Raw genomic sequence first — 13857 nt, 5'->3', positions numbered from 1 at the left:
TCAAGCAGATGTGTCGGGAAGATAAAGGGGAGGGTGCGGGTGGGGGAGAGGAAAGAGTCACAGTTTCACACCACACAAGGCTCGGCGTTCTGCCGGCTGCTTGGGGAATCCCGAGGCTGAGGGATGAGGGCGTGGATTAAGGAACTTTGGCACTGGGGGAGGATGGAGAGCGGAGGCACTGGCCCCGTTGAGCGCGGGTGGGGTGGGGGGCGGCTAGCTCGTGCCTGGCTACAAAGAGCGCAGACCGAAGGCGGCTTGTGCCCAGGCTGTTAGATCGCTTGCTTGGAGTGTCCTACAGTGATTCCCAGGTAGTGGTCCGGCGAGATATAAACTGGTCGTTGAACCGCTCCCCCTGTTCACTCACACCAGCCTCTCGGTCATTCTTGTTCTCGGAGGGCAGCACTTGCCCCCCAGCTTTAAGCTCCTGATCGCTGTTTCCCAAGCCGGTGGTCTTCAGGTTGACTATACTATGGGAGGTTTAGTGTAACACACCTGGGAAGGGTTTCCTAAGGGTATTCCAGTACCAATGAATCCGAAGAGTCCTGAAGAGTCAAATTAAAGGACCATAAGAAAAGAATAAATAGTAGATTTCCCCTACAATTAGGGGTGCAGCATTAGTTAAGAGGAAAATTGCAGTCCATCACTAAGCTATTAAGAACTCATCTTGAGCAGAAACCAGGATGAGATCATCTGTTATGTGGTTTATTCTTCACTGGTTAGTTGTACCCTATTGTGGCCTCTTTCCCCAGAGTACTGAATTTAAGAAGTGTAAGTTATTTGGCCATAGGATCCACTTAAAGAGTTTTTTAAAGAAGTGATTGGATATGTTGGTCAAGACCTTCAGAAAGGTGATAGCACATTCAAAATTCCATATTATTGATGGCTTCCAGTTAAGGGAGGCCCTGGGAGATCTCATATCATGAGGATAGCTCAGTTAGAAGCTATACAATACAAGACCTCTTGGGTCGTATTAATAATTCAGAGATGTAATTATGCAAACTGCGAAGAGCAATTCTAAGAAGTGATCATCTAGCTATCTGTAGAAAGATCTGAAAGTCACTAGTTTCACTGTCATGCATGGCAGCAGCATCTATATTCTCCATATTCTCCATTTTATCACATATACAAGTAGGCTGGGCAATTTATGCCTCCTGCCCAGGTGGTGTTCCAGAAGGCATTAAAGACAAGCCTGTTTTCCCAGGTCTTGGGATAGAGTAGATGGAATCTCCTTGTTAGAGGCATTTGACGTATATATTGTATAAGTTTTGATGTGAGTCTGGGTTGCCATTTTGTGAATTTCTGTTTCTTATTTCTCTTATTGTATTTTTATTATCTTACTGTATTTTGTTTTTATATTGTGACTTGTCCCTTTGTAGTTGAGCAGTGCCACAATTGAATTAAATAACAATAAAAAAGAATTCTGTTGATATAAACTAGAGGCTACCACAATCTTCCTTTAACCTGCCATCTTCCAAATATGTTGGATGATCAGTGCTGTCCTAGGAGAATGAGAATTATTCCATTATTTATGCAGGACACAAGTTATGGAAAACTAGTTTATCAAGTCCTGCAGGCTTTTTCTCCCACAGTGGCTGGTCATAGCTTGCAAAGCTAAGACAATGTTCCAAATGATTTAGCATGGAACTAAAATTTAATTCACAATGCTGAATCAAAAGTCTTAAAGACATAACATTTTAAAAAAATTACACCATCATCTCAGGCAGGTTATAGTGCATCAGAGGTATGAAATGTTCTCATTTGGGATTCCAAAAGTTTCTAAGAATAGTTATGTATAGTGTCTGGCAAATAGATTAAACAGGGAATAGATGTCAATAAGATCAGAAATAAATCTTCCCTTTTATTGAAGAAGCTCACGTGCCTCATAATTGATCTCCTGGAGCACAACAATCTTTTTAAAAAATTGCTTTCATCACATCAAACCCATTTAAAAAAATGTTATTGATAGTTTTCACTGAATGCATTTTTAAGAGTCTTCATCTTCTATATTACCATATAAGAATTGTTTGCATGTTCTGTATATGGACATCACCATGGTATTCTTTCAAATAGAAGGGCTTCATAAATATCTAAAGTGAAATAAAGTAAAATAATAATGTTAATTTCTATTTTTTTAAAATGTCATGGAAGTGTAAGAGTAGATGGAGCTGCAGATGGGAGTGGTGGAGGCTGGAAAAGCTTTACATGGATGAAGCCAAACTATACATCTAATAAACATCCCCTAAAATAAAACTAGAATGCTTGTGCAATTCATTTCATTTTTAGTTTTATACATTGATTCCAAAGTGTGTGTGTATGTATGTACTAGTTTCAAGTCAGAATAGAGGAAATACTATTTGGGGTTACACCACCACTGTCCCAGAACATCTCAGGCCAGAAGGTCTTCTTTTATCTACTATCAATAGGAATAAAACTATGTACCTTTGGTCAGACTCCTTCCACCCCAATGAAGGGGACACTCAGCCCACTCAAATACATCTCATCATAACCTGTCCAAGGAAATTAGGACTGTAGTTAGATAAACTGGTCTTAATAGTTATATTAAATCTTAACATAATATCTTAATCTAAGTTCTGCAGAAGAAAAACACAGCACCCACTAATGAATGCTTTATGTTCAGCCTGCGTGTTGAAATATTAATGCATGGAGAACTAAGTCTTGAAGTTACGTAGTCTCCATCTCCAAATCTTCAACATCTAGTTCATATTCATAGGTTCATCCCATTGTTACAGAGAGATTCACTGTGAAAGTGTGTGATGCAATCACCATCAGGGATCACACATCACTGCTGGGATGTGTTAATGAACACTTTGTTCCCAGTGGTAGGTGAACAAACAGGTGGGAGATGCAAAGCCTGGAAATAAATGTTTGCCATTCTTTAAAAGGGAGAGAAAATATAAAGTTGGCTTTGAACTTCAAAGAATTCTTAGCTATTTTAAACATAGCTGTTGATGAATTTCATCAATTCAACCACATTGGGCGGGGGGCAGGGGAGAGAATGTTCTCATGACTGAATAATAGTTGCTGCTGTCAAGTACACAAACTAGGCAGGTTTTCCAGTGCAAGACCCACTGGAGCGAAAGAGCTTGGGGCAGGTGGTCAAGCCTACTTGGAATTTGCTCATCAGTTACATTCCATGAGGCTTTGATGGAATTACAGATGAGACCAAGAGGATAACATTCAAGCAGATTATGACTATTCTCTGACTTATGGCATTAATCATTTGGTTGTCAGGTATGAGACAATACTGAGACAAATTGAGCCAGTTTGATTTAGTGCTTAGGGCGCCAGGGTAGAAAGTGGGAGGCAGTGAGTTCTAGTCCTGCCTTAGGCCCAAAGCCAGCTGGGTGACCTTGGGCCAGTCACTTTCTCTCAACCCTAGAAAGGAGGCGCTTCTGAAAAACCTTGCCGAGAAAATTGCAGGGACTTGTCTAGACAGTCTCCAAGAATTGGACATGACTGAATGGTAAGGAAAAAGGGAGAGAGAGAGAGCGAGAGAGAGAGAGAGAGAAAATACTATAGATTGTTTACATTTCTATGGTACATCCCAGGAAGAATATCCTGATGAACACCTTGGCTTTGGAACAACTGGAGGCTCTGTTCTATGGTAACATTAGAGACAAAAGCCCAGGGAGAAGAGAAGCCGAAGATTAAGACTCCATAGAAGAGTGACTTTGGGTGATTTCTTTAGGCTTGCTAGAATTAAAGGCTGCAGCTAGTGATCTGACATGATTCTTGCTCTTTCTTTTCTTTATAAGAGCTCTTAAGACCTACTGAAGTTCAGGTATAGTTGTTTAGGAGGGGCAAAAGTGCTGAGCAAGGCATCAAGGCGGCCTGTGACCTGAAAAATTTTTTGTGTGTGAGGTAAGCCTCTCTGAAGGAGTGTTGAAGCTGAAGGGGGGAAAGCATTTCTAATATGAATGAGTATTCTGACTAATGTAGGATTTGCCCTGAAGTTGACAGAAGCAAAGAATTGTTTGCCTGTCTACATCCCGGAAAAACGCAATGCAAACCACTTCTATATTGCTGCCAAGAAAACTGCAGGATGTCAAGCTTGACTTGAAGGAGACTTTACTTTTTAACCTTATTTATTCTCAGCCCATTTGTCTGCCTGTGTAATATTGAAGCTTGGCATCTGAAAAATACCCTAAGAGAATCTGCTTAGTATTCTGTGTGGAGTGGAATTCATTAACTGTAAGGAATTCCCAAAAGAAATAAGACATGCCCAAAGCATTCTAAACAAGTAAACTGAACAATACTAAATAACTTATTAAAGGCCAGGTTTCTGGAGCCCTGGTTGCAAAGTACAGTTCTGCCAGTAGCATCTTGCTAAGGTCATATAGATTATGTTCTAACATTCTTCATTGGGCAGAGAACGTCATCTTCTCATCAATAGTAAGAAATAAGTTATAATAATCTCACCCTTGGCAATTTACCAATTACAGAATGTCCTCTACACCTGTTTATAACTTTATCATAATAAGTAATCACATCTGTATAGTTATGGTTGCAGTAAATGTAATAATGGACAGGCTAATAAGGACATCTTTCTTCAGCCTGACACCATCCGGATACATTGGGAAAACAAATCCAAGAATTCCCAACCAAGCAACCAACCAACATGGCTCATGTTGATTGGGGGAAAGCCCTGAAATTAAATGAAAGAGACTTGGGAGAGCCTGGGAAAGTTTATATATTTCCATATCCTGTTTCCAAGAGTAGCTATTCAGACATATCTAGGAATACTGGGCCTTACTGACATTAAGCCTCTGAATCTTAGGAGGCTTTATTTATTTATCCATTCTAGCAAATAGCTATGGAAAAACAAATCCTCTCTCTATTTTTATAGACCCTTTAAAGCTAATTAAGAGGGCATAATTATATCTTAGACAGAATCAGCTATTGTGTGAAATCATAGGAAGCCATAGGGAGAATTATGTTCCAATATTAAGGAAGAATCAGGTGGTGGTGGGGGGGGGGTTATTTTTATTCATTTTCTGTGAAGCATACATAATTTAACCTCTAGCAGTTCTGCCAGTAGCATCTTGCTAAGGTCATAAAGATTATGTTCTAACATTCTTCATTGGGCAGAGAACTTACTATTACTCATCAATAGTAAGAAATAAGTTATAATAATCCCACCCTTGGCAATTTACCAATTACAGAATGTCCTCTACACCTGTTTATAACTTTATATTTTTTAAATATTGATTTTTTTAAAAAAGGCATTTAATAAACAAGAACAAAAACAATGTTCAACTTATGGTTGTTATGTCATGTTTACACTATTTATGTCTGGTGCCATCTGGACTAGCAAAGCTATGCTTCAACTGATATTTCACAGTTCAGTTCACAAAACTACTTAGATGGAAGTAAGTGTAGAGATTGGTTAATCACCTACCTGTAAGTATAAGTAAGGAGATGGTGATAAACACCCTTCTCTGTTCCTGTAAAAGATACAATTGTGCCCTATCAAAAAATATAATACCTTGATTGCCCGCTGTGACAAACCCTACTTTAGTAGGGCAGAACAGTGTTCTCTGAAGCATCTGATAAAATGAACTCAAGCTGAGAGGTAAATGGAATTTCCTGAAACAAAGGCTCTCCCATGTAATGCCATTTAGATACTAGCATAACTGGTAAAAACTAATCTGCAACTTCATCATCCCATCAGGTGTCATTAAAAACATGGGTTTAGCTAGTAGATAATTTCTAATTTGTTTACTGGTCCTAGGACGTCAGTGTTGGAGCATTTTGTTTGACTAGACAAAACAATAGTCTAGCTTTCAGTTATGTTCAGTATACTATAAAAATGAGGAATGTTCTCAAGAGAAAAAGAAGGATCAAGGAGGGTCTGCCTATCACCTTCCAAGCAGAGATCCCAGGTGATTTCTGTCTTAATGAATCTCTCTGCAATGAACCATTAATATGTGTGAAACCCAATAGCTTATTCAAGGAAGTAACAAATAACTAAATTAGCTAGGATGACTGTATCAATGTTTCTTGGAATTCTCTGTCTGCTTATTGCCTTCTTTTGTTTTCCTTGTATCTTCCTTTTCCCAATAAACTCTTTTTGTATCTAGAGATTTGGCTTCATTATTTAATAAGGGGATTTTTCATTAAATTCTTCCTATGTGCAGACTATCCCTTATGTGGCAGAATAGGCACATGTTTGTTAAGTTCTGTATTTGTGGGCTTGGGGCAAGAAGAATCCAAACACATTTCTTTCTATTTTTTCTAGAGCTGGTGAAGGGAGAAGGTCCAACTGAATGGATCAGAGGGTATCAAGAGGTTCAACCTAGCGGGTGGCAGCTTATCATAAGCATTTTTTTAACCAAGAAATCACAGAAGAAGGGGTTGGCCAGTGATGTTTTAAATTTCACCTCTTTGAGTAATCTGTTCTTTATTCTAGACATTTTAAAACATGATTACTTTTTTGTTCCATATTTCCATATTTCCATCAACATTGGCCATAACACAGATATTTGGGGGATCCCACTTCTGAACCAGTCATTTATTTATTCTTGTTATTGCTCCCTCTTTAGCCAGTTACTAATCCATAAGTCTGAACAAGTTGTGGATTCATGTGCTACTTTTGTAACCTATAGCATTATTGCTTTCAGCTGGGGGCTAATGCATAAGATATTTGCGAGCATTTTAAATATTTTAAAAACACCATTAGCAAATTCACTACCAAATGGTAAGCTTTCCTTTCTCAACTTCCAGGTAGCACACTTTGAAACTAGAAGGAAGGGGAGTGGGTGGAATATGATTTAAGGTATTTGTCAGGGGGTTTGCAGCTTTCTACAAAGTTGACTTGAAAGTTTCTTTCTTGCCTTAGAAAATGTTCGAGCTCAGAACCTTAAAGTCTGTCTTCTGCCATTTATATCTGAGAATCACTCAGCTCACTGAAATCAGTTGGGTTACTCCCAAAGGAAAGCAGAGATCAAGGAGGAAATCTGTCCATCAGTAAATTTATGGTAATACTTCATCTTTACAAATTTATTCAAAAACAAAATCTGCAAAAATCTTCTTCAGGCTTAGTAATCACACAAACACTTTTTTGTGTGTGCTTCTTATGTCTTCGCAATGCATTTTTTGATTCCATGGAATCCATCACATTTCATGTTCAAGTTTAGCTCTGTGTCCATTATTACTTGAAGCTAGATAACAATGGGAAACAGTATGTAATAAAACAAACTCAGGAAATGAAATAAAGAAAAAAACATTTTGTTCCCATTTTTCCCCAAGTACATTAGATAGGGCAATGCCATGATTTATTTATTTATTTATTTATTTATTTATTTATTTATTTATTTATTTTTCAAATTTGTCACTGCCCATCTCTCTGTGGGGTGACTCTGGGCGGTTTACAGTAATATTATGTTGATATGTTGATAAACAGATATGTTGATATACAGATATATACAGATATGTTGATGAATTACACAATATACCTGATCCTCATGTGTACTCTCCAAGGACTATTGATTACAAAGAGATCAAAGAGAAGTAAAGATTCAGAGGGAAAAAAGGACATTTGTTAGCTGTCATTTTGTTATCAAATAAACAAAGTAAGAATCTACACTGAGTACTGATAGTGTTATAAACAGAAATAAGTCTACCAGGTCATGCTAGGTCCTATTTTATTTTGTTTATTTCTGTTAGGTATTGTAAACTATAATAGGAGTTGAGTGAATACTTGAACACCATCGGCATTGATAAAATCCACCATCAGTCAATTGCAAAAGGCAGTTTTACTTGGAACAGTATACATCCTGCGACAATACCTTTAACACCATCTAACAACAACTTTTGCCTATCCCAGGTCCTTGGATAGGTGGATAAAAATGCCAAATCCAGTCTAAACATCTGGCTGACTGTGTGACCAACCGTAATAATAATAATAGCAGCTATGGGTCCTGGGCACCAGGTGACAGGTAAACTACAGGTGTGGTGTTTTCTGATAGGAAAGCAGGGCAAGGAACTGCAGAAATGCCGGAAGGAAATCATCAACAAATTTGGACACTCAATGAAAATCAAGAAATTATGAAATGCTATTGTGAGTCAAACTACTGACTAGTGGTTTCCAAAACGAAGGTATGAAATTTGGAAAACAAAATTTCCAGAATCAATTATCACTGAACAACTTGTGGATCAGAGATGCTTCATACTCAGAAACAAGGTATTTCACTGAAGCTGATAAATTGGAACAACAATTGAAAAATACTAGGAAAAAATGAAATTGAAGAAGAAGAAAAATGTGCTAGAAAAGCAGTAGAAGAATAAGTTAACATAAATATCCATTTGGATGCAACCAATGAACAGCCAATTCAAATAAATGAAATAGAACTACAGTTGTCTAAATATCAACAACAATTTGGAGGAAATGGTTTGGAATGCATGAAAGAAATTGTAAGCAAAGATTACCTGCTTTGAAATCTACTCAAAGAAAACATTTAAATAAAATTTTGCATGAGGCAAACATGGTTGCCCACTCAATTATGACAAGAATGATCAAAGAGATAGTCAGCTCTTATACAGCTTTGAAAAAATAATAACAAAAAACCTGGGTTATAAACTGAGAGCAAGCCACCCTATTAAAAATCAAATCTCAAAGTGCAAAATTAGACTGGGAAAAAAACCCAATTAATTTTCAAAAATATATTAACAACATACAATATTTAAAACAAAATCCTGAAAAATGTCAAAATAAAAATGTTTGAAAAAGTGATACAATCTGGATAAGTGAAATGACTGCTAAAGTCATGGAAGAATTGAAACAGAGTATAGTGGCAACTTTTAAGAAAACTGAACATTATGGAAATAGGAAAAAACAATTCCAGAAAAATAGATAATTCAAAGAATTCCAGAAACATAGATAATTCAAACAAATAATGCAAATCATTTTTTTCAAAGCTTAACTGAAAACACAAAACAGACTTAATCCCCTAAAAATGTAGAAGAAATATTGGAATTTTGGAAAAGCATTTGGGTTAACCAAATAAAGCATGATGAAATGGCCACATGGATACCTGATACAGAAAAACAAACAAAACCCAAACAAATGGAAATATTGTAATAACAGCAGAGATTGTAAAAGAGCAAGCTAAGAAGGTGAAGAACCGGAAAATGAATTTCGTGGATTTTAGTTCAAATATCATCCAGTTCAGATTCTTGTCTTCTAAATAATTTCAATCAAATATTGCAGCAAGGATTGTTATAGACCAAATGTTTTGATCACAAACCATAAAACAAAAGAAACAACACCCAACACAATTTTTGCCTCTCAGCTTTCAGCTGTTAACAGGTATCATAGCTGGTAACATCTATAAATATCTGATTTCGAATTCATGGTCTCCTAAAGAGCAAAAAGAGAATTTCAAAAATACAGAAGACCAGCTTTTGATTGACAAAACAGTATTAAACAATTCTAAAAGGCCTAAAACAGACAAAGGCTTGGATAGATTACAAAAATGCATTTCATTCACTACTCAACAGTTGGATTAAAAAATGATTCAATTTTTTTGAGGGGATTAATAACTCAATTACAAAGTTTTTTAAAGTTATTACAAAGTTTTTCCAATGCAATGACACAATGGAAAACAACACTGATGGCAAGCATAGAAAAACTTGGTGAACTCAAAATCAGAAGAGGAATTTTTCAAGAAGGCTCTTGTCTCCATTGCTTTTTAAGATAGCTCTGACTCCATTGATGATAATTTTGAATAAAACTCCATTGGGCTATGAATTATCCAAGAAAGGGGTAAAAGTTTTCTATTTGTTCTACATGAAAGTCTTGAAACAATGTGCAAAATCATCCAGAGAAATGCAATTGTTTTTCAATGTAGTTTGAAACTTTAATGATGACGTCAAAATGGAGTTTGCATTGACAAGTGCTCAACACTGGCAATTAAGAAAAAAAAGAGAAAGAAAAAAAGAAAAAAAGATGAATATACAGATGGAATTAAACTATGTAATGACATTAAAACCAAAGCATTGACAATGGAGGAAAGTTACAAGTATTTGGGTGTTTGAGAAACAAATAATATCTTGAATGCCCAAGTGAAAAAGAAAACCAGCTCTGAATATGTAAAATGAATTAGGAAAGCTTTAAAATTAAAGTTGAAAGGTGATAATACAATCAAAGTCATTAATTCTTGGGCTGTCCCTGTAATATGCTGTATAGCAGGTATTGGTGACTGGACACAAGCTGAACTAGATGCTTTAGACCACAGGATCTAAAAACTTATGCAAATACATTATGCATCTGTTGTGAGGAAAACACTCACTAAAAGCAAAACCAAAGCATTTTGGAGATAGAAACAACAAAGTATACTCCATTGGAAATACTTACAGTGAGTCACTGGGCTCCCTGATGGCAGACTGCAGGAGGGAACCTGAGCAAGCCCACTCCCCACATTATACAGTATATGTTGGTAATAACACTGAAACAGATAGATAACAGAAAGATTAAGGGGGTAATGTAGTAATCCAGTGTCATTTCCTCTGGAATGCTTTGATAAGCTATTTGATTGACCTTACTCTTACTTTTCACACTTGTAGTATCCTTCCTAATGGTATCAATGTGTACCATAAACACTGGTGTTTGTTTGCATTCTGCTGACTTTCTGCTGACCACCTCCACTCCAGGGTCAGAGCACTGGGTGTTAGGTTGTGCATTTACACTACTTGATACATTTCTGTACACTTACTATAATGTGAAATGCTCTATATCACCACATATTACCCCCAAAGACTGTCATGGATTGTTTGTATTTACCAAGGAAAATGGATGGTCATGGTTTGCTACAAGTGAGGTTCAACAGTGAGAGCCTTATGGTAATTTGCTCAGAAACTATTGTGATGTAATTGTGGAAACTCTAGAGATATGATGGGGTGCAGTTTCATTCCTCTGATCACATATGTAGAAATGGCAGCCCAGAAAGGTGACACTTCAGTTGACGTGTCTCAGGAAATAAATGGATATCTCATTTTGTGCTACTGGATCCTTGGAGATAAGAGTTAATGAAATACAGGAAGGGAGCGTGGCAACACAAGAGAACCACAGAGGAAAAGAAACACATGGACAAGTGAAACAGAAGAAAAACATCTAGATAAATATATAAACTTTTAATCAATTATTTCAGAAAGAGATAAAAACTGGAAAAGGCTAGGCTTTAGAGGATTAAGATGGGTAGAGTCATCTAAAATAATGCTAGCTGATTCCTAAAAACATTTCAAGATTTTGCTGCTAATGGGACTACCTGTTTCCTCTCCCTCTCTTCTCTCTCTCTCTCTCTTTCTATCCTTCTTTCTCATATTTCAGGGAATAAGCTTATTTTTGGCCAAGCGTCTACAAGCATCTAAGAGCAAGCCTTTTTCAAATAAGGAAAATGTTTCAGAGTAATGTTGTTACAGCTGCTTTAATACTTTTAAAATGAATGGGACTGTTGGCCTTACATGTTACAATGTTAAGCCTATTTCAGTTTAAGGAGCAAAAAAGGAAATGAGAACTGCACTGGTTACCCACTGGCTTTTGAGGGTGATTCAAGGTTCTGGTTGCAGTTGATGATTGTTTACATTGGGAGAGTATTTTCCTCAGTGTAATACAATCGATTGTTTATGGTGTATGGTTGTTATTTACCATGTTCAACTATTTTACTGATATAAACTGTCAGCTGAGAGTGAAGCGGCCTCTAAGACTGAATAATAAATAAATGCCACCATAGCTAGGCCTCTAAAGGAGAGGGAGGGAACCCTAGAGCTAGAAGGCAGGAGTTTTCCAGACTCTGGAATTCTTTGGTGTTTCAGCCTTGCAATGTTTTTGGATACACTGCAACTGAGCCTCAAATAAATTGCTTCAGATGGCAAACAAAGATTATGTCATGGAGCCACTGAAGTGTGATGTTGATTCAAGAGCAATGCTAAGACCACGTGGAGACCACCTTTTCTCCTCTCTCCTCTCCTCATTCTATAAAGAAAAAAAATAAAGAATGAAAGGTAAATGGCCAGCCTCCCAGGGCTGTCAAAGTGCTTCCCTGAAGTTGGTTCATTAAGTAACACAGCCCATCACTTCTAAATCATGAGATGAAGCTAGCCTTGTTTTGCCCCAAGTTGCTCCTTCAGCAGCTCCAGCAGCCAGAAGAGGCACAGAAGGGACTGTTGGAATGGATTACATCATTACTGCATCTCAACAAAGTGAAAAGCATCAGCTCTGCAGCACAAGGGTTCTTATCTTGATGAGTTATGGCTGCTTTGTCCAGGTAGTCAGGGATGACTCATTCGTGGGTCCTGATTGGTCCCTGGGCTTCAGAATGCAGAGTTAGGTTAAAACTTACTTTCTTTCACCTTCATTACTGAATTAATAACATTTACAAATGACTTGATTGATACAAAAAAGTGAGTTAAATGTCTGTGAAGGGTGCACTTTTGACTGCTGTGTCATTAGGGTTAGGGTTAGAGTTAATCTAGGTGGAGATATATCCAACAGATTAAGTTATATTTTGAAACATCTATCATATTGTTTTAAGCAGCTGATGCTTGTTTGGGGGTCCTCAAATGCATAGCTAGCTTTATCACAGAGGGCATACAGTGGCCAGTTAAGGATAATTTATGTTATTGAATAACATCTCCTTCTTTCAAAATAAAATCTTATACCAAAGTGCTATACTGCAACTACAGATTCTTTCCTGGAATAAATTATGCTCATGCAAGGTCCCCTCTATTAAATCTTTGTCATTTGGTGGAACCTAAGAAGTGAGCATTTCCTGTACCATTCTGCACCTATCCTATAGAAGAACATCCCTCCTGAGGTTCACAGGGCCACTACCCTTCTTGTCTTCCAGAAAGCCATTAAGACCTGGCTTTTTCCTCAGGCATTAAGCTAGGGTTGGAGGTGAACCCAGCATTTGTGTTCTTGAGTGTTATGGCACTTATGGTGGTGTGTAGGAGTTTCTAACTTTGTGTATTCTGTTATTTGTATAGGTGTCTGTTAGCTACCTAGGCTTATTTTATAAAGTGTGCACAGTCATACAATTTTTAAAATAAAGACATTTATGAAAATTCAACTATACAGCTGAATTTGTGCATAGCCGGCATGCTTGTATCTAATTTGGTTTGGCTCACTGGTTTTTAATGGCTGCTTAAAAAAAATTAAATATTTCAATTAAACTTTCATGGAAGGAAACTTAAAGTTTCTTAAGCAGTATCCATAGATCTGTAGGAATGGAAATGGAAGGAAGAAATGAAAGGAACAACATATTTAATCTTTGGTATTTTACAGCATTTGAAGGTTAGGTGCTGATAATCAAATACATCTATGACAGCTATTAACATCATTGATATGAAGGTTTTACCTGTTACAGTCAAAATATAGAGACATAATAATTAGAACACTACTACTATAATAATATTCTCTCACTTTACAGACTGCCTTAAGAATCATAGACAATTTCCTTCCCAAGGAGCTAATTATCATCAAAATATTAATTGTTCAACTTCCCCTTTCTATGGAAAATGAAGAAAATTCTGAGACAAAAATAGGAGGGGTTGATGACATCAAAATGCAGACATATCTGGGTAACTGAAGCCCTGCCTCTTTTTAATGTTTGTCATCTGCATCACACACACGTAAAAAGGGTGGAGCTTTAGTTGTTTCATGGTGCTCACCATTTTGATGTAACTGACCCTCCCCATGAACACCCCGGTCCATGTATCTCTTTCACCCCTCTTGTCAGTCTGCTGGTGAAGGAACCAAAATGTAGAGGCTACAGGCCAGACTGGGAGAGGAAGAATAAGACTACAACAAAGTCAAAACTCCCACAGACCTCTATTACA

This window comes from Python bivittatus, unplaced genomic scaffold, assembly GCF_059951505.1.
Source record: "Python bivittatus isolate LINGU-HERP-01145 unplaced genomic scaffold, Pbiv_v1 ctg000080_np1212, whole genome shotgun sequence".
Lineage (NCBI taxonomy): Eukaryota > Metazoa > Chordata > Lepidosauria > Squamata > Pythonidae > Python > Python bivittatus.
This window is presented reverse-complemented; position numbering follows the sequence as displayed.